General features: G+C 39.9%; 1 protein-coding gene across 1 annotated transcript in view; it reads left to right on the plus strand.

Moving 5' to 3' along the window:
* The window catches only part of LOC145996465 (PDF receptor-like), a 327,859-nt gene that overhangs the window by 226,617 nt on the left and 79,935 nt on the right, over positions 1-21,307 (plus strand). The gene's annotated exons all lie outside the window — the stretch shown is intronic.

Below are 21,307 nucleotides of genomic sequence, written 5' to 3' on the forward strand. Positions count from 1 at the left end.
GTAAGAAAGGGAAAATGGCGGACGAGTAGCGGACGTGTAGCAAGAGCTCCCGAATCCCCCCCCCCACCCAGTCTCGCTGGCACATACATTACTCATACATTACTACCAGAACAAACTAGTGTCAGCATAGGAAAGCATCACTTCCAGCACCTCGGTGGTGATCTAACAGCTAAGGAATCTTACTAAATCGCATAATTATGCCTAAAGCTTCGATCACCGTAGTTGCCAGCCGCGTGGAAAGCGTGGAGGAGAGGCTTCGGGCCTTCGAGAGCCAACTTCGGGACGTCGCCGGTCAGCAACCACCCGCTGAAAGCAAGGAGAAGGAATTCCAGGCGGCGTTGCAGGATCTCAGCGCGGCCTTCCTAGAATTTAAACGGGAGGCGGTGGACACGCTGAAGTCTGTCAGACTGGACATCCAGGATCTCCAGAAATCCACAGAAAGAAACTTGACATTGATCGACGACATGGAAATGTATTCCAGGAGGAACTGCCTGCTGTTACACGGCATTCCTGAGACGGCCAACGAGGACACGGACGAGCTTGTCCTCCAGACGATACACAAACACCTCCACCTGCAGCACGTAACCCTGGACCACATCGAGCGCTCTCACCGCATCGGCCCCCGGAGGAGAACAGCGGCGGATGCGGTCAAAACTGGGAAGAGGCCCATCATCTTTCGGCTTTGCAGCTACCGAACCAGGGACGCCATCTGGAAGAACAAGAAGGCGCTGAAAGGAACGAGAGTTCTCATCACCGAATCCCTGACTGCAGCCAGGCAGCAAGTGCTGCAGAAGGCCAAGGAGCAGCATGGCCCCAGGAACGTGTGGACTCAGGATGGCAGAATTGTCATACTAAAGAACAATCGGAAGATCTCCGTCACCACGCTGGAGGAACTACACAAAGTGGAGTGAACGCGAGGGGAAAAAGAGGACGTGCAGGGAATAAGCAGCCACTCAGAACGTTTATTTTTGCCTACTGAGGGCGCATCAAATTCCGCCACGTTATTGCGTAAACTCAGTTATTTTTGTGTATTAGTGTTTGTGACTACATTATGTTAGTTATTGGTATTTATGTTACTACGTTAACCGTTATGCTCGTGTCTGTTTGTGTTTGTGTTTGTGTGTGCGTGTGCGTATGTGTGCGTAAGTATATAGAATCCAGTTTTCGGTGCCCTGCAGGTTCTAAATACATCACTTCTGCTGGCTTGGTAAGTGAATCTCCAATTTCCAATAATTTGTGTTCGGTAGACGTAGCGACAAATGTTAATTTTATTTATTTATTATCTTCTCATTCCCTATGGCTCAAACTGATATTCTGGTGGACGTAAATCTGGCAACGCCTCCACCCGGTGCTTCTGTAGAACTTGAAAACCTGCCCCCCTCCTCTTCATTTGCCAGAACCCCCTTCCAGCGGCAGACCGTAAACTCGCTTCCCAACCCCTCAAACTGTTTGCCCGCCGGCAACCTCCCGGCAACACCGACGTCTGCTTTTTTCAGTCAATTAAGAAATATCTGCATTTCCCCAGCAAGCGACAACGACCTTCGCTCCCCAACCCCGGTGTCACAAATGGGCGACCCACCTCCTGGACCGCAGCTGAACCTCCCCTCGGGCAGTCTCAACGTCATCCACGTCAATGCACAAAGCATTCTCGCGCATCTCCTTGAAGTCCAAAATATTGCCCAAATAAACAAACACGTGCATGCTCTGCTCGTGTCGGAAACGTGGCTGAAGGAGAGCCTTTCGAGTGAACTGGTGCACCTTCCAGGTTTTCGTCTGTTCAGAAGAGACAGGATCGGGAAGAGGGGCGGGGGAGTGGCAATTTATCTACGCGAAGATATTCCTGCCAAAATCCTTTCGGAATCACCCGGCGACTACGACCGATCTTCCGAATATATAATTATGGAAACTACCGTCTGTCAACAGAAACTCCTCCTTGCCGTAGTCTATCGACCACCTACCACTCGCCTCGAAAACTTCGAAAACGATATCGCAACATTTCTACCAAAATATTCTCACGCAATTGTTTTGGGAGACATGAATGTCTACCTGTGTACCACCAAAGAGGAGGCTATGCAATTCCGCGATAAGTTCTCGGCCTTAAATCTTACAATCTGTCACCTAAACCCAACCCACCACACGGCCACTTCAGACTCCTGGCTTGACGTCATTCTGGTCTCGGACAAAAATCGCGTAACGAGCCATGGCCAAATTCCGGTACCTGGGATTTCCTATCATGATTTAATTCACGTATCATATAACATCCGCGTTCCAAAATTTAAGCCTAAACAAGTATCTTACAGGGACATAAAGAACGTTGACGAAACCCGCTTGAACGAAGACGCTGCACTCGTTCCGTGGCACGTAATTAGCACGTTACCAACAGTGGACGAGCAAGTTCACCTGTTAAATACATTTATTCTTGAGCTGTTCAATAAACATGCTCCCGTCAGAAAGAAACGGGTCTCACGTCCCCCCGCCCCCTGGCTGACGGACAACGTACGCCGACTTATGGTCATGAGAGACAGAGCTTACACCAAATACAGAAATGACGTAAAAAAAGGTGACTCTAGCACATGCAGCTTCGAAAATTATAGAACCCTGAGAAACCGCTGCAATCAGGAGGTAAGAAAAGCCAAGCGCCGATTCGCATACGAATTGCTCAACCACCAAAATAAACCGGACGTTCTATGGAAAAAGTTGAAAATTCTAGGTGTTGGGAAACAGAAAAAGGACGACTACATTCCTAAGTTTGCACCAGATGTACTGAATAATCATTTTTGTGACCTCCCGACTATTGAAAATAATGTTAAAATTGAAACTATTCGGAACATCGCAACGCACTCCACAAACGCTTCAAAATTTTGCTTTTCCTGGATTTCACCGGAAGACGTTAGAATATCTTTACTTAAGATAAAATCGTCGGCCGTAGGAGTAGATGAAGTTTCCATTCTCATGATCAAAAAAATCCTCCACCATGTCCTTATTCCCATCACGGACATATTCAATTTCTCCTTGCTTTCTGACACATTTCCGTCGCTTTGGAAACTCGCCCAGGTACGCCCTATACCTAAAACAAGCAACGAAATCAATTTAAACAATTTTAGACCAATCAGCATCCTCCCAGCTCTGTCTAAGGCTCTAGAACATCTTATTAGTGGTCAAACCCGTGACTTCCTAGCACGAAATAACCTAATAAACCACTTTCAATCTGGGTTCCGTAGCAACCACAGCACATGCACGGCTCTCGTCAACGTAACCGACGACATTAGGTTAGCCATGGACAATCGACAACTTACAATCCTTGTTCTTCTCGATTTTACCAAAGCTTTCCAAACCATTGATCACGAAATTTTACTCACAAAACTATCATCCCTATTCAGCTTCTCGAACTCTACGGTTAACTGGTTCCGTTCCTACCTGTCTGGACGTCAACAATGTGTCGTCGACCCACATCGAAGATCATCCTGGAAAAGCATCCCCTGTGGCGTCCCTCAAGGCACCGTACTGGGCCCCCTCCTGTTTACACTGTATATCAACGACCTCCCGTCGGTGCTTAATCACTGTAGGTATCACATCTATGCCGACGACTTTCAATTATACTTTTCTTTCCCTCCTCAAGAAATATTGAATGCAACCGAACGTATAAACAACGACCTGAAAAAAATCAACAAGTGGTCTGTAGACCACGGCTTGCACGTCAACCCGACCAAAACCCAGTGTATGCTCGCAGGCTCCCCAAAGATTCTGAACAGAATTGACGAATTAAATCTCCCTAATCTTACGGTCAACGATAAACACTTGCCTCTCACTACCACGGTTAAAAATCTGGGAATCACACTAAACAATAATCTTACCTGGAGAGAACACGTAAACTCCGTGTGTAAAAGAGCTTTCGGTGCACTACACTCTCTTTACCGGCTTAAAAACTTCCTCCCCGAACGTATAAAAACCAAACTTGTTCAATCTCTTGTTTTCCCTATTATTGATTACTGTGACATTGTTTACTCGGACGTAAATTGTGAGCAAGCTAAACGCCTTCAGCGAATCCAGAACGCCTGCGTCCGCTTCGTTTTCGACATAAAATATTCAGAACATTTGACACCGTATTATGCGAAGGTCGAGTGGCTGAAATTAAGTGACAAACGGATTTACCACAACCTTGTCCTACTGTACAAAGCCCTAGAAATAAAAGATCCAAAATACCTTTCCGGGCGGTTTCAATATCTTTCGGACTTTCACTCCCGCAACACCAGATCACGTGAAAAATCTCTGTTATCCATCCCTATCCACAGATCTAACTTCTACGCCAATTCGTTTACCCTTACCTCTGCAGGACACTGGAACAGACTGCCCCCCGAAATCCAAGCCTCCCCCTCAAATGTAACATTCAAAAGACAATTAAAATTATACATGCTAAACAATTGGACCTAGATTAAATTCCCAGAAAGAAATACGTTATACATTTAGCCCACGAAATATGCTTTCTATGTAGGTACTTGTGTGTGAATGTGTGTTTGTGTGTGTGTGTGTGTGCATGTAGAAGCTGTATTGCTTTTATTTTTAATTTCTTCTAAGCTACTTTTTTTCATTGTGTTAGTAAAAATAATGAGCAATGTACGTAATTAATGGTTAATCCAGGGCTTGACTGCTCGTATTCAAACTGTATTGCTTTCATTTTTAGTTTCATTTTACTTTCACTACTTTACTTTTCTTTTATTATTTTATTTTTCATTTATCTTTTTTAATTTTTTAATTGTATACAATTAACTGTAAAGAAAAAAATAATCCCTGTAATTAATGGTTAAGTGGAAGAGATGGCATTAATGCCTTAACTTCGCCATGTAAACAAAGTCGTAAATAAATAAATAAATAAATAAAGTACAGGCTACCTCTCGGCTGAAAAACCTGCCGTAGACACATAATGGAATAGCTTGTGATTTGAAGAACAGAATGTTGACATTGAGCGAAAAGATGAGAGGATATGAACGAGAGCAGGTTGCAATCCAGTGATGCGAGAATATCACTTTTTGTGACACCCTAACAGACGTTGCTAAACCACTGGAAAACATGTTAAGCGGTGCGTTCAGATGAAATGTAACGCCTTGTTGTCAGTGCGTTTCATTATCACCTTTTGCCATTGGCAACACTATCTAATGGCTTATATATGCTTTCATTTCCGGAAGCTATTTATTCAACTTTTTTGCAACTTAACCATAACTTTTGTACATAAAGTTAGATGAATGTATAATCCCTTGTACGAGAATAAGGGAAATATTTAAAAATTATAATAAAGAAAAGAATTATTCACAAGATTAAAAGTCTGACCTCACACACTTACACGCGTAGAGAGAGAGAGGGGGGGGATTAATGAATTTTTAGCTTTTTGCGTAAAGCTGGTCTCTTCCACTGTCCGTCAGGAAGTTTTTTTAGAAAATTCTTGCTTTAGCACTTTTCATTTTCCCAAGGTGCATTTTACACCCCTTGTTTTAACATTTTTAAAGATAATTTTAAATAAAGGGATATTTCCCAGTGTAAATTGAAGGGAATGTGCCGACGTACCCAACAATTTTAATTGAATCAATCACTCAATTAATTTGCTAAGCTCTACAATAGGATACACAAGTATTGTGAAGCACATTGTCCATTTCCATGTTAATTCTGTATGTTTTATGCAATGAGCTTGAAGAATTGTACAAAACGACAATCAAGTTATCAATAACCTCTGTACCAACATATGTAAGAAAGCATTCCTTAAAGATGTAGGATGCAAGCGAAAAATTCATGAAAATGATCATAGACAATTTACCGAGCAATATTTCTGCATCCCACTGTACAAGACTCAGGTGGATGAAAATCAAGATTTTTATTTAAAAATAATTTTTGATGATTTTCTAATTTAATTTTTTTTATTTAAATCGATTTTTTTATTTCGAAAAGACACGCTTAAAATTTCCTGTATATTCTTTGGCACCGTACATACAAATACATATATATATATATATATATATATATATATATATATATATATATCTTTGTAGAGAGACTTTTTTCTGGTAAACGTCACAGTAAAATATTGAAAAGTTTAATTCAAGCAAATTCTTCCAGTGAAAATAAAACATTCTGTATGTACTGCATAATTACAACTTAAAATATTTTGTGGTATTTCTAGTTGTACTTTGGGGACTTTTAAGTGACAGTTTACAAAATATCAACGGCTATGTTGATTTACAGCTTAATGATAATGACACTACTAAGGGTTTAACATGATTAGTACTTTTTAAAATATTCTACACAAAATTGATGCTAATCTTTTCTATAAAGATATTGAATTTTATTTCAAGATAAATTTAAGTGTGTTTAGAGTTTGCACATTACATTTTCTTTCGTATGAGCTTCACACCATTAATACAAATATTATGTTTCCTTCCTTAGAGCCTAATAAACGCCATTCAATGATTACGAGGTCAATGTACTTTCACCAAAGTGATTTTGATATCTACAAAACGTACATTATTATATAAATTATTTCTTTAATGTGATATAAATTAATGGTTTTTTTTATCAATCTGATTTTATTCCAACCACTTGGACAAGAATATATGGAAAATGGAATGCGTACATTTCGGCATGTGCATCACCAATTCTGTTTGTACTTCTTGCTTATTGATTATAGTGTTTATATTTTGCAACATGAATGTTAGCAAATCATATCAAGCAGTAGCGGCTGCTGCCTATTCGCGCACTCGCAAGTGCACACCCAAATAAATGTGCAATGTTCCCGGGCCACATTACCTTCCTTACGTCAGTTTTTCTATCTGAGTAACTCGCGTCGGATGGGCGGCATGAACACAATTAGGGAGTGCACACAGCTGCACATCGAAATGGCGCTGTGTTCGACGGCGGGTAGAGGAAGCAGAAAGGCTCCTATGGCTTGGATCAAGGGCTTTCGGACTCGCTTCGCACCAAGAATTGTGACATAGTAGCAACAGACATGCGCTGTTCCCTCTTCGTCATGTAGTGTTGCAATCTTTCCACTCCTTGCCGTATGACGGAGTCGAGAACAACATATGCATCATTGCAAATTGAGGGATTTTTTCCCTCAGCAAGGGAAATTTGATCTCTCTCACCTCACGCGGTTCTGAGCAACGCATTGAAATCCGAATTAGGGAAGGGCGGGAAAGGAAGGGAAAAGGGCGTGGCGTGTAGTGACGAGCGTACTATACAACCATGCAAGGCCAAATGCAATCAGTGGAATACGTTATTTTTATAAAATATCAGCGGTTTGAATGAAAAACATTCAAATTGTCGTAGGAAATGGTGCATCTAGACGCTCTGTCTTGTATTTGGAAGTTCAACGAAAATTTCAAATAATCATTTAATCTTGCATTTTTTACAAAACAGTCAATCCAATTCTTTATTCAGTGCATACGAGAATCTGTAAATTGTACTATTATGTCACTGATTTGAGATAATTTTTGTAGAGGTGCTGGAAACAACTAGTTGCATTTGATTAGGGTCTCAAGGATCCTCATTACAATGACTAAAGTGAATAAGTACATTAAAAATGGTAAATAACTTAAGTGTACGATGAAATGTTTATGTGGCATTAAACTTGGGTTTCTCATGCTACATATTTACATTGAAGAAAGCTAATATACATTATTAAAACATGGCAATTACACAAAATTCTGGCAATATTATTATCCTTTACAAACCATTGCGTTGTGAGTGATTTTGTCGTCGTCGAATGCTGAATTTTCTACAGGACACGAAGGAGACCAAACAACACATCTTCTCTCGTGATCGATTAAAAAAATCACTAGGGTATTTCGATTTTCTAATGAACCTTATTTTTTTTAATGTTCATGAAATATAACCCTTCTATCGTCCCATCATCAGGGAAAGGTGCGTCATAACTTGGATTGCAAATGCGATTAGCAGAAACGGGCAAGAATAATTGAGTGGGAATAACACTTCTTCTGGACGCGAGGCCAAGGTGCACACCCATAGACACAGACCACGAGCCGCCACTGATATCATGCAAGGTTGCTGTTTTCGTTGCGAGATATTACATTGTGTGTGTGTTGATACAGGATATCCAGGTGAAGGAAGAAAGCAATGACGGTGCAGATTCGTCTGTGTGTATTTGCATGATAACGAAGCGCAAAATAAATAAACCCTTGGAAATATGAGAGCTCTGGAGATTTCCATCTACCGGAATTTAACACATGTTCAGGGGAACGGTTTATGCAAATTGACCAAGAGGAAAAAAAGTGTGTGAAGTTTTGATGACGCTGGTCGTGGATGATTCGTGGGAACTGATTGGTAGTTTCTAATTATATCATATTGAGAAAGGTGGATTAATGCGAACATACCTGAACCAATCGAGCAAATAAAAGAGGAAAAGAAACTATAGTACTGAATCTGTGAAAAAAGATATGTCACCCTTTTCGGATTTAACATGTATGATTGGATTGATGTCATAACTTACTGAACCAAATCCATGATGTATATCGTTGAATGTCTCACAAAATTAAAAAGGGAGGAAGAACACACAAAAATATTTAAAAAAAATACATTTCAGGATTTAAATAAGGAAACTGTAGCATTGATGTCACAAGAGTTGCAATTGGCTTAAGAGAGGGAGAAATTATTTTTGACCCTACTTTCACTTTATTTTTATCTATTTCTTAATTTCTTTCTTTCCCATTCTGTCCTACTTCTTTCCTGCGTATGTCACTTTCCTCCTGTTATTTTTCTCTCTTTCTCTCAATTTCCATCTTTCTCTCACTTACACTCTTATTCTTCGTCTCTCCGATTTTCCATTTTCTCTTTGTCTCTCTTTTTCTTTTCTTTCCTTTCAATTCCTTTTTCCTCCTATTGCGTTACGTTTCCCTCATGTATGCACTCATTTCACACTTCTTTCTCTTTTCGGTAGTGCCATTTTTCTATTTCTTTGTGTGCATTTGTGCAAGAGAAGGAGAGAGACAGAAAATTCAGTTCCAATGTAATCGATTACTCGTCCTATGAAAATGCTATCTCGCATTGGTTGAAAGCTGCAAAAGCGCCTGGAGAACAACACGTGTGTGGACGGGAAGGAAAATGTATCATACCACCGTGTTTCTATTGAAATCCCAGCCCATTTTTCATATATCGCATGCCCACCGTTCCGTTTAACAAAAATTAAATTGAATCCAAGATGGCGGACTTCAAGATGGCCACCATATTGGTCGCATACCCTATCCGGTTTTTCCACCCTTTTTTGCATCCGCATGTTTTATTAGTGTTTCACGGTTCGTATGTGTTTCAAGTTAGTGCTTCAATATAGTTATGAACATACTTATGTAATTACTGTGTAATATGTGCTCAGAATGTTCATTGCTACAAACGCACTTTAAAATGTAAATGCTGCTTCCTGCTATATTTGTCGACTAATCGGTGGAAGTCCCTAGAGGACAATGATGTGGTTAGTTTATTTGACTTTATGATTGCTGTGATTGTGAAACAATTTCCATATTTGGTTGCGGTGGTACACGAATCGTGTACTTAGTTTTCTGACAGAGATTGTTTTCATGTATGATGCAACTTTATCATATCCCACCACTCACTCACTCACTCACTGACATAAATATTTCTCCATGAAGCCCCGGAGCCAAAAAAATGCCCGATTACAACCCCCCCATGAAATTGTCCCAAAAGACCGAGAAACTTAAAAAGTCGCTCACTTTGCCCTTTTTTAAGGATAAAAGTGCCATTTCTCATGTCCTTAGCAACCCGTTGCCACGGGCATTTTTTGCAGCACACATTGTTTCCTTCAATTCTTAATTGTCTAGCTACATTACATTTCTTACAGATCACACACAGAGGAAATAACTCCTGGTTTTGAAAAGGTGCCTGAAACAAGGGTGACATCTACATAAGAAGATTCAGCCGATACAATTACGTATATATTGTTACACTCAATGCGAAAATATCTACATCGTGCTTGTTTTAACTAAATGTTTAGAGGCATGATAGCAAACAATTCTTTAGAGCTTGCCGTGCTTGTTGTTGTCAATGGAAACGATCGTTGCTAGGGAACTTAAAGAAAGTTTTTTCACCCCGAAAGCTACTCTGATGGAATTATGCTAGACTTTTCGAAAACTTCAAAATAGGAGCATCAGAATTTATTACAGAGGCAAGGTAAGAATTTTAGGGGAATGACGGAAAACAGTTATCAAATTACGTTCAAAAATGTGAAAATTATAAAAGACGTAAATATTGCATTTTCAATTTAGTCGCTATTGAATTCGTTTATGGAAAACATCCAACTAATTATCTTAAAACGGATATCACTTACCCAATTTATTGTTGACAAATAGACAATTATATTTGGAATATTTGTACAATATTAGAGCCCTTACAAACATAACGTCACGTTCTAAACTTTTCAAATAAGCAAAGGCACTTACTCGTTTCACTTCCTACAATGACACACTCAGATTATTTCAAAGGCATTTAGAGGATTGAAGATAATAAAATGTGACCGAAGGTCGCGACGTGGAGCGTTCAAGACGTGGTCAAAGGCTACGTCGAAAGTGCGCGAGTCCATATATACGTTTCTTGTTATTCAGAACTCTGTACAGTAAACATAGAGCCAAATGTTCTGTTTTCAACGTTTTAGTGTATTTTCCTTTTGTGAATACACTATTACGAGAACATTCATGATCCAATGTGAATAACGGCACCGCATCTTATGTATCGATCTGATGCACAAGGTTACAGTACAGGAATGACAAGGAAAGATAGAGTATCCTTAAAACTCGGCAACACACTTAACTGTCCTGTAGGTCCAGGTTGCGGACACACACGGCGAAAATCTTGCAAAAGAATGTTACCATAATTTTTCCTGAGGACCGTACAAGGTCATTATTCCTCCGTTAAAGTATAAACGAAGCTTATACAGGGTGAACCAAAAGTGATAACTCACAACGGTGAAAAGTGCACGATAGTAAAAGCAACAGTGGCGTAGCATGGACATTTCGGGTGGGAACGCCAAGTCCGAAGGAAGGGTCGGCCCTTTCTTGCTTAATAATTTACTTATGGTATTAGTCGCCACAGGTATTGTTTATTTGCCTGAAGTCAGCTGGGTTTTCAATAAAACATCATCCATGCATGTTTTAGCTAGAAAATTAGATGTCTCACTATGCCACAAATGTTTTGAACTCTGGTGTTTTATACCTTTCTGCATGACGCAAGTCATTAGAAAACCTACCTGAATCACAAGCGCCTTTGAACAACAACAGACGTCATTGTTGTGGTTGATCCAACTACTCATTGATTTGGTTTATTTTACTTCGCTTTTCTACCACTTTTGGTTAATCGCGAATATGAATATGAGTGATGATGATATTGATGAAGGGACACTGACAAAGAACAGCCGTGCTCACGCCGGGATTTGAACCAGGGACCTCTGTCGTCCTGGCGCACAGTGCAAAGCAGAGTGGATGATCCAAATATCGTACACTCTACTAACGTAACAGTGCCGATTAGTAATTCAGATCACTGTTTATTACGTCTTGAGAATGTTGATAAACATTTTAAAATAATTTTGTCCAGAGACCATTCGATGTTAAGAGTTTTCAAATGAATGCTAAACATTTCCATTGACACAATATTAAGCAGTTAGATAATAACGAAAAAATACAATAAAAAAAATTAATAGTGTTGCGGGTTAAGTGGCAGAGCAGCAACACGCTGAATTTCTTCCACGAGGACTTCACCAACTTACTTCACAAAAACTGTGTTGATCTTTTAGTTTCTAATGCACATCGCTGTTCGTGCGATAAATCATACAATGCAGTGGCCATTAAGAAGCAGTATATTTGAGATTGGTAAACTTACGTCAGTGAATATTGCGTATTGTAGCATCACATAGCACGAGTTGCATGAGAGCGAAGAACCGGGTAGGAATGCTACCGCTGTCGTCTGCTTCAGAAGGCAGGAAGGGTCGGTCACATGAACCAATCACGGTAGACCTCTCGTACGCCAGCGTAAGAGAGCCCATTTACGCGCGTGCTGTAGAAATGGAAGCTTTCCCTCCATAAAGGCAGCAAGGAATATAGGAGTTCTGTACGCCGAACCTGCTCGGCGTCCGGCCGGGAAAGGCATTGAAAAGAGATGCTAGAACGAATGTTGAGAGTGGAGCGTTGCAAGCGGATCGCGAAAAATAGCTATTATAATGCCATGAAGGTCAAACATATTTGAAATTAGTCACGTTTTACTTTATAATCACAGCATTTTAGCATTTTTGAAATTTTAAATCTGGGAACGCCGGGCGTACTATAACGCTACGCCACTGAAAAGCAATAAAGTCTCAGTAAACATTGAGTTGCAAACGAATCGATTTCGAGATAATTGCGAATGTGTGGCTACAATGCGCCACTGACTTGATTGTTTGTACACATCGTATGGTTTTCACGTGTTAGGTGCCATAGTCCTAGTTAGTAACAACAGAATTAAAAGGTTCACCTCGCTAGACATTACTGTTGCTTTTATTTCCAAGGACTGTACAGTATGTTCCTTGTTCGTCAGTGCTCAGTTTTAAACAGAGACCTCGGAGTGCGCAAGGAGACAAGCATACGCGTGTTCTTTTCACCCTTTCAGTTTGCGCTATCACTTTCGTTACATCCTGTATATGCAGCCCACGTTAGGCAAACAGTTATATTTTAACCTCGGGTTATACCGTCGATTTCTTCCTTGAGGGACATTTGCAACTTTTGCATCGAAATTGGACATTTTTTTTCACAGGCGCCGGGGGATCGACACTGACTCGATTGATGTTTTCATCACGTCGCTGACGAAATTAAGTAATTTTCGCCACGCATTTCCCAGAACTAATGCAATTTGCGCAATTCAAGCCAACGGTTTCGTTCGTAACCAATCAGAAAGTTCGAAAACGGCTCCAAATTGCAGGCTCCGGCGGTCGACTTGTTATTACGTTCCTTGTGATTGAACAACTACTGCCATCTCGGTGGCGAACTGCATAGCAACATCCATTAATTTCTAAGGTCACATTGACCGTGTAATAACCCTGTACATGGTCAAGGTTTCCAGCGTCACCTTCAATTTCGAGATGATTCATAAATCCCATGTTAATCGAAGAAGAGATTTGATTGGCTGATTGATTTTGTTTATTTTACTTCGCTTTTCTGACACTTTTGGCTAATTGCAAAGTTGAGGATGAATAATGATTTGATGAAGGAACACACACACAAAGAACACTCATGTTCAGACTAGGATTCGATTCCTGGAAGAGGGCATTTGAAGAGATTTGTATTTCATAGTCAAAATCTTCTATGCTAACATGTAGGGTAAAGGAAGGGAAGTTCGCCACCAAAATGCTTTTAATTTTTTTTCCTTCTAAACGAATTGGAAGAGGAGGACAAAATTTATACCATACAAAAAGTAGTCATTGTGTATTATGAGGAATATAACATAAATACTGTGTTACTTATATTTATGACGTAATATTAAAAATACTAAAATGAGAAAAGTAGCGAAATTCCCGCCACATGCTGGGAAATTCGCCATATGACTTATTTATCATTTTATCGTCAGTTTAAGTTTATGAAATACCAAGTTGTTGCCAGTAAGTCAGACAACAAAGTGTAAAAGATCCACAAATGACAATACAAAACTGCTTAAAAAGATACAATACAAACATGTTTAATAAACATAGGCCTAAATGTTCATATTCATATACATTGTGAACAAGTTGTGTGTGAAAGATCGCCTGTAAGAAGGAAAATTCCACACATTTTCTGTTACTCTGGCGAATTTACCAGCAAGTGCATGGTCGAAAGAAAACAACTTATGTTTACTTATATATGCAAGCTTTCCAAAGCAACTCTTTTCACGACATTCTTACAGTTTGAGGTTACGATATCAATAATTAAATGGAAGAAAAATAATTCTTATCTGCCACGAAATGACAATTTTCAACGTAGTATTGAAATTCGGCACCTTTCTTTGTCTTCTGTGCAGACGCAACTGCGCATTCCAAACTGTACTGCTTGCTTGCTAGTTCGCTCACCACACTGTAGTTTTCAGTGGAAACAAGGCACATGTTGCTTGATTTTTTACAGGCATCAGTGAGTGTTTCCAACCTATGGTTTCTATCTACGATTACAAAAACCACAAGTACGGCGAAATTCCCAGCATGGCGAACATCCCTTCTTTTACACTAATTCTATTTGAACATAGTTCATTGAAAGGTACCCTTTTTCTTTACATTTTTAAATATATTTACATATTATAGCACTACGTTCAGATAGAGCTCCTCTTCTCTGGTCTTCAAGTGAACCTACAGCCAACCTTTCTGGCGGAGTGGTTAGCACATGAGTTCTGGATTCGAATCCCGTAATGAGAGTGTCATGTCATATATAATTTCTCGTCATCATCTTTGCCAATAGACAACAGTGGCAGAAAAGCGAAGTACAGTAAAACCTCGTTAATTCGGACAAATGAGTGGGGACCGGTTTAACGAAAGTCCATATTAACTGAAATATCCTAAAAAAAACAGTAGAAAGTGCATTGAAACTCCGTTTATAGCAACAAAACACGTTAAAGGGCATAGGCCTAAATTCACTATACAGTACAGTACAATGTCTGCGGGAAACAGAATTTCATCAGTGGTTCACTGTTTTTTTTGGGGGGGGGAGTTCTCTTGTTGACTTCTAGCCATATTTAAATCCTTGCTTTCTGCTTTTTTTGGCCTTTTGCCTGTCCGTATTAATCGAAGTCCGGCTTATCGAGTCCGAATTAACGAGGTTTTACTGTATAATAAACCATATCAATCAATCAAGTGAACCTATGACGGATCTGTGATTTGCTACGAATCCAGTATGCTAATCAAACTTCACGTCGCTTCGGTCCATTCCATGGTCGATTACCATCGTCGACACGTTAACCTGAAGATGGGAGAAGAGACGCTCTCTAGACATATATTGTTATAATTGTAATTCCGTAATTTGGGGTCACTCTTCTGCCACTTTTGGCTAATCGCGACGATGAAGGGAACACTCACAAGGAACACTTATGCCTAAGTCGAGATTCGAATCCGGAAACTTCGGTAGCGAGTTGGAAAATCACTTAACGCACTCCTCTACTGTATTTTCTGATATGTATTATTGGAATCAGTGAAATTCAGTGGCGGCGATCGGGATTCAAAAGTAGAGGGCGAGATGGGGGCAAAGATAGTTTACTTTCCCTTGGTACATAAGGTTTAGCATAGTGCGGGGGCAAAAGTAGCAAAAAATGGGGGGGCATCTGCCCCCCTCGGCCCTCTAATCTCCACCACTGGTGAAAGTTACAGGCTTTAACAAGGGACAACGTCCATTTACCCCGCATGGGAAAACGTAAAATCCTGTAGCTTTTATTAACAAAAGCTTGCCCTCATTTCAATCAGTGGCGGATTAATGGACTTCCGTGGAGGTGGAGGATTTCATGACCCTTTTGTGAGCTGTGGCCCACGAGAGTTCATTTCTTATCCTATTATCGTAGGGAACGGTTGTTTAATTTTAGCATTCTGTTCATCTAATCTCCAATGTTGGTTTTATCAGTTAACAACTAAGAAGATGAAAAAGGCAATTCTTATATCACAATTACCAAAAACGCAAGTACAGTTACCATATAGCCTACGTTATACATATAACACTAAAAATTCCAGACGAAATCACTTCCGTGTAAGCGCGTACCGCCAAAAAATCTCCTCCGCCAGATCTCCATATTGTCGAGATTGAAGCAAGCCATTTCGCTCACACTACGTAGGATCATTATAGTATTTTCTTTTAACAAAATGCTTCTTACACCTTGATAAGTTCAATGAAAACTCGGAAGTCACTATTGAAAATCTCCACATAATAATCAGTTATTGATCTACATTCTGTTTAATGCCCACAATTTATATACATTTATACAGCGTAATTTTGTAATAACGGTAAATTATGAATCATATTAATTCAACACAACATTCTCGCGAAAAACAAAAGAGCAATTAATAACAAGAAAAATCTATCGTACATCATGCTTATTAAACAATAAATAAATGAATATCTTTGGATCAGTCACAAGCTCTCCCTTATTTTATAGTGAAACGTGTTAGGTGAATACAGGCTGGACAATTCATTTGGCCTATAGAGTTAAGAGTGTGACGTCATGGGTAGGAAGGAGGTTATGACGCATTTTAAAAAATGAAGTCCAACTATTTTAAATGATTCCTCTTTCTAAATAAAGTTGCCTATGACATAATATTTTTCGAAGTAATAAACGTTGACTTAATAATTAAAGAATATAATATTTAAACGGTAGTTTAATGCTCAAGTACATTACAATGTCGATACGTGTGCACATAAGTGGAAATATTATTGTTTATTTATCGATTTAGTTTGTTTCACTTCGCGTTTTGTGCCTCTTGGCTAATTTGCGAAGACGGGGATGAGTAATGAAATAATGAAATTGAAGAATGGACATTCACAAACAACCAAGCCCGAGCGGGAGTCGAACCTGGTACTCTTGGCGTCGCAGCGCGATGTGCTAACCACTCGGCCACAGGGTCCGGCACATAAATGGAAATAAAATAATTCTTAGTAATGCTTACGTACTCACTCGGAAATGAGTCTAACCAAACTATTTCACTGTAATTTCGCTTCCTGTGCTACGGGTCTTCCACCGTTAACACAGGGATTGGCTTTCTGTGCTACGGGGCTTTGGGCGTTGAAGCAGGTATTTCGTTTCCTGTGCTACGGTTCTTCCACCGTTAACACAGGGATTGGCTTTCTGTGCTACGGGGCTTTGGGCGTTAAAGCAGGGATTTCGTTTCCTGTGCTACGGGTCTTCCACCGTTAACACAGGGATTGGCTTTCTGTGCTACGTGGCTTTGGGCGTTAAAGCAGGGATTTCGTTTCCTGTGCTACGGGTCCTCCACTGTTAACACAGGGATTGGCTTTCTGTGCTACGGGGCTTTGGGCGTTAAAGCAGGGATTTCGTTTCCTGTGCTATGGGTCTTCCACCGTTAACACAAGGATTGGCTTTCTGTGCTACGGGGCTTTGGGCGTTAAAGCAGGGATTTCGTTTCCTGTGCTACGGGTCTTCCACCGTTAACACAGGGATTGGCTTTCTGTGCTACGGGGCTTCGTGCTTGAAAACAGGGATTTCATCCGCGGGCAAACTTTTAACTTTCCTACCCCTTATACTCCATGTTGAGAGATGATGACACTGTTTTAACAAGTGCTTTTTAGCTTTTAGAGAAGCAAGGGCCTTTGACACTGTTGCTGAGTGAGTTATTAGTGTTATCTTAACTTTTCAACGGTTGCGTATATTCTGTGGAGGTTCCATTAGAACTTCACACTTTTGACCTTTCTTAATGGAATTCTTTTACCCCTTTTTTAACTCCCCGGCAGTGATGTGCAGTAGACTATAAGTTCAAGTCTACATGCATTGTCTACACGTAATCTAAACGTAGATTACATTGGGTTGTAGTTTACATAGACTACGTAGACAATCTAAAGTGCATTAAAATTAATTTTCAAGGGTTTCATGAAGGGAAAGTGACATTTTCAACTATATTGGTTTCTAACGAAATTAAAAGAATACTATTTACAACATTTCTGTTCTCTTCTATTATCAACTATGGAAGAAGATAAATAGTATGCAAAAAACAACAACAGATGGCAGTCGTGAGACAAGAGTGGTCTTTTTCCCATAAAACACTATAATATTTCCTATATTAGGTTCCTTCCTAGGTGAGAGATTGTTCGAATTTGGAAGAAAGAGTATCAAAAATTTTCTTCACACATCAGCAACTGATACGCAGTATAATTTTCTCTTAATTCCACGGCACCCTTTGCTAAGTCATCACCTTTCGCCATGTTTACATAGATTACGTAATCTACGTGTATAAAATAGTCTATGTGTAGAATGTAGACTATTGTTGTTTACGCGTAGGCGCACATCACTGCTCCCCGGTATTTTAGATGAGGAGATTTCTCCTCGTGTAGTTTGAAGAGTGGAAAATGGCCATAGGTGCCGACACACTCCCTTCCCCAAAAATGCATGCATTCATTCACGTACACACATACATTAAACATACAAGATCCTAAGGTACATTCCTGGTTTAGGCATGGAAGTCCCATTTCGTTTCTCTCTTACTCCATTCCACCAACTGAATATTCATTCACATCGTTGCGACTATACTCTCTCCCGTATATATCTGGAGCAAGGCCGCGCATAGCAGCAAAGAAGAGGATCGAGTGGACAGACCGAAGCCTTACAAGCTGCTGCGAAGGCTGGCAACTGCATCGCTTTCCAACCTCCACGCAATCCCATTCCCTCTCACGTATTCATTGGTGAAGCCGTCTCGCGTCGCTACTTGCGCAGAGACTTGTTTTCGTTCGTTTGCTCCAGAGAAAACTGAGACAGAGTATAATACAGGCGCTGGCGCCTGGACCAATGCCCAGTATAATCTTTTGTGGGGCTTGTGTGCTTGTGATTGCCCCTTCATCTATAATATCTTGTCATCATTCATCTTCATCTTTGGATATTTTTTTCATTAATTGTTTTCTGCCTAGCCTAATTGGCAGGTTTTTCACTGCAATCTCCAGCTTTCCCTATTCTCTGCCTTGCGCTTCGTAATAGCATACGACCCAGTTAATTTAATATCATCCATAAGCTGATATCTCTTTCTTCCACGGACTTTTCCTCCTTCAACCATTCCCTCCAAGGCATCCCTTAGCAGGCAGTTCCTTCTTAGACAGTGTCCTAACCAGTTTATTTTCCTCTTCTTGATGGTCTCCAGTATAGATCTTTTTCACCAACTGTTTTCAGTACGGCTTCGTTTCTTACCTTGTCCTTCCATTTTACATGCTCCATTTTTCGCCATGTCCACATTTCAAAAGCTTCGAGTAGTTTTTCTTCATTTCTTATCAACGTCCAGGTTTCTGCACCACATAGTGCTACACTCCAGACAAAACATTTCACTAATCTCTTCCTTAGACCTATGTCCATGGGTCCACAAAAAACATTTTTTCTTGTATTGAAAGCTTATTTTGCTATTGAGATTCTCATTTTCACTGGTTGCAGCTAATGTCACTGTTTATAGTGCATCCGAGGTACTTGAAGCTATCCACTTGCTGGATTCTTTCACTGTTCGCTCTCACATTAATATTCCTTGGTTTCCGTCCTATGACCATTGCCTTTGTCTTCTTTACATTAATCTTACGGAGATTTTATTGCAACATTCTGAATCTGAATGCATTGTATTGCATAGATTCAATGTACTTATAAATTGAAATTAGCCAAAAGTGGCAGAATCACCAAGTAAAATAATCATTCATTCATTATTTCGCTGCAACTAATCCAGAAAAAAAGAAAAGCGACGTAAATAAGTAAAAAGAGAAGACTACGAAAATGAAGCACAAGCTCGTAATCAATCACGTGCTCAAGGAAAGAGCAAAATTCTCTGCACACGTGTTCCTCTATTAGTCTCTGTTTTGTCTTCCATTCATCCGTGATCCATATTCCGCGTTCCATTACTGGGGATTCGCGGGACAAATATTACAAATGCATATGCTTGTCCTCGTCTTCGGATCAGCTGTTTGGACTAGGCAAAAGATCAACAGTTCAAGAAGAATGTAAACAAAGAAAAATCGAGATAAGAGACATCTCTATATCCTTCTCCTCTGCCGAGTTATTCTTGTTATACATGGAATCGAACAAGCTCGGAGATTGAACAGAGATAAACAATACATTGGTTGTTTGTTGTTTTTGCTTCGCATGTTCCTAATGTTCTGTTTTCTATAGCACACATATGGAGAATATAGAAAGTTATTGCCTGTTCTTGAAGAGTAAATCTGTGGCCTTGAAGGTACAATTGAGCTATATTTGTAAGGTATATCCTTATTTTGAACTTGTCTTCATAGCTGTTACATGCACAATTCATTAGGATATGTACTGTAAGTATTTCGTGAATAAGTTTCCTCTGTAAAGACAAATATTGTGAGCATGATTATAAGGCAAGTTCAATATATAACCAGAATAGCGTTACTCAGAGTTGTACATAACTGATTCACTGATATAATTTGTTTACTGCTAACGCAGCACAGGTGGGCCGAAAGCGTTTTGAAAGAAAAATCTCTATTGTTGACTGAACTTCTTCATAAGACGTGACATTTGGTCAAGCACTTCTCTCCGTAATTTGCAGACATTTCATCGGTGAATTTCAGCCGGTTTAATGTCGTCCGCATACAGGAAACGAATCACTGATTGAATCTCCAGTTCCGTGCACACAGTAAATGCTGCCATTTTGCTATACTACGGGGCTTCCAAAGTGACCGCAGGGATTTCGCTTCCACTGTTAACACAGGGATTTGCTTTCTGTTCTACGGGGTTTTGTTCGTTAAAGCAGGGATTTCGTGTCCTGTGCTACGGGGCTTCTAGTGTTCATACAGGATCTCAAGTAGAACAAGCATGTAAAGTTTCGTCTTCATAGAAACATTTCTGGAGATTTTATTGCAACATTCTGGTTATATGTTGAGTATGTCTTGTTATTGGTTTTATTTTGCGCACACGTTATAGCAGCAAAATATTACATAGCTAAACCAACTACATCTTGTCACATTAAATTCTTAACACAGACTATTTCCTGCTTCTCGTCCATCTTCTTCGCGTCACTCTGTCAAGATTCAGCATATATCACCGATTGTTTGCTAACCAGTGTTACCAACCCACAATATTATTGTTAAAAAGTCTTGTAAATCTTTGATTAGATCTAGAATGTTTGCAACTACTTCAATTGATTGCCGTAGTTTACTTCCAGTCACATGGCTTCCTCTGCAGACTCAGTAAAATTGGGGGAAAAAGCATAGTGCAGCGCATTCAATACTCTTTATTCTCACTTCCCGAAAAAAGGTATTCTCATCCAACTACGGCTTCCGTTCGCATTGTCAAGGTTTCCAACTTGCATCCAGACAACTCGAGAGATAACTTCGTTCAAGCGTAAACTGATCCATTTACGTGCAGCTTTTTCTCTTCTACTTGGCGCAGAGAAACCTTATTTTGTTGCCATGGCAACAGGGTTAGTGTCTGGAAACAGCAACTGTACTATTCCTTACAAGCTGGTACAAGCATTCCCTGAACAGCCGCATTGTGTAGTACCAAGAAATATGAATCGGGCACTATAAAAATAGCACTCTCTGACTTGAACATAAAAGCCTCCTCCTACAACGAGAAGATTATATTCTCGATGTTCATTTGTCCAGAAGTTTTCCTC

Source organism: Lepisma saccharinum, chromosome 12 (genome assembly GCF_977018435.1).
Source record: "Lepisma saccharinum chromosome 12, izLepSacc3.1, whole genome shotgun sequence".
NCBI classification, from domain to species: domain Eukaryota; kingdom Metazoa; phylum Arthropoda; class Insecta; order Zygentoma; family Lepismatidae; genus Lepisma; species Lepisma saccharinum.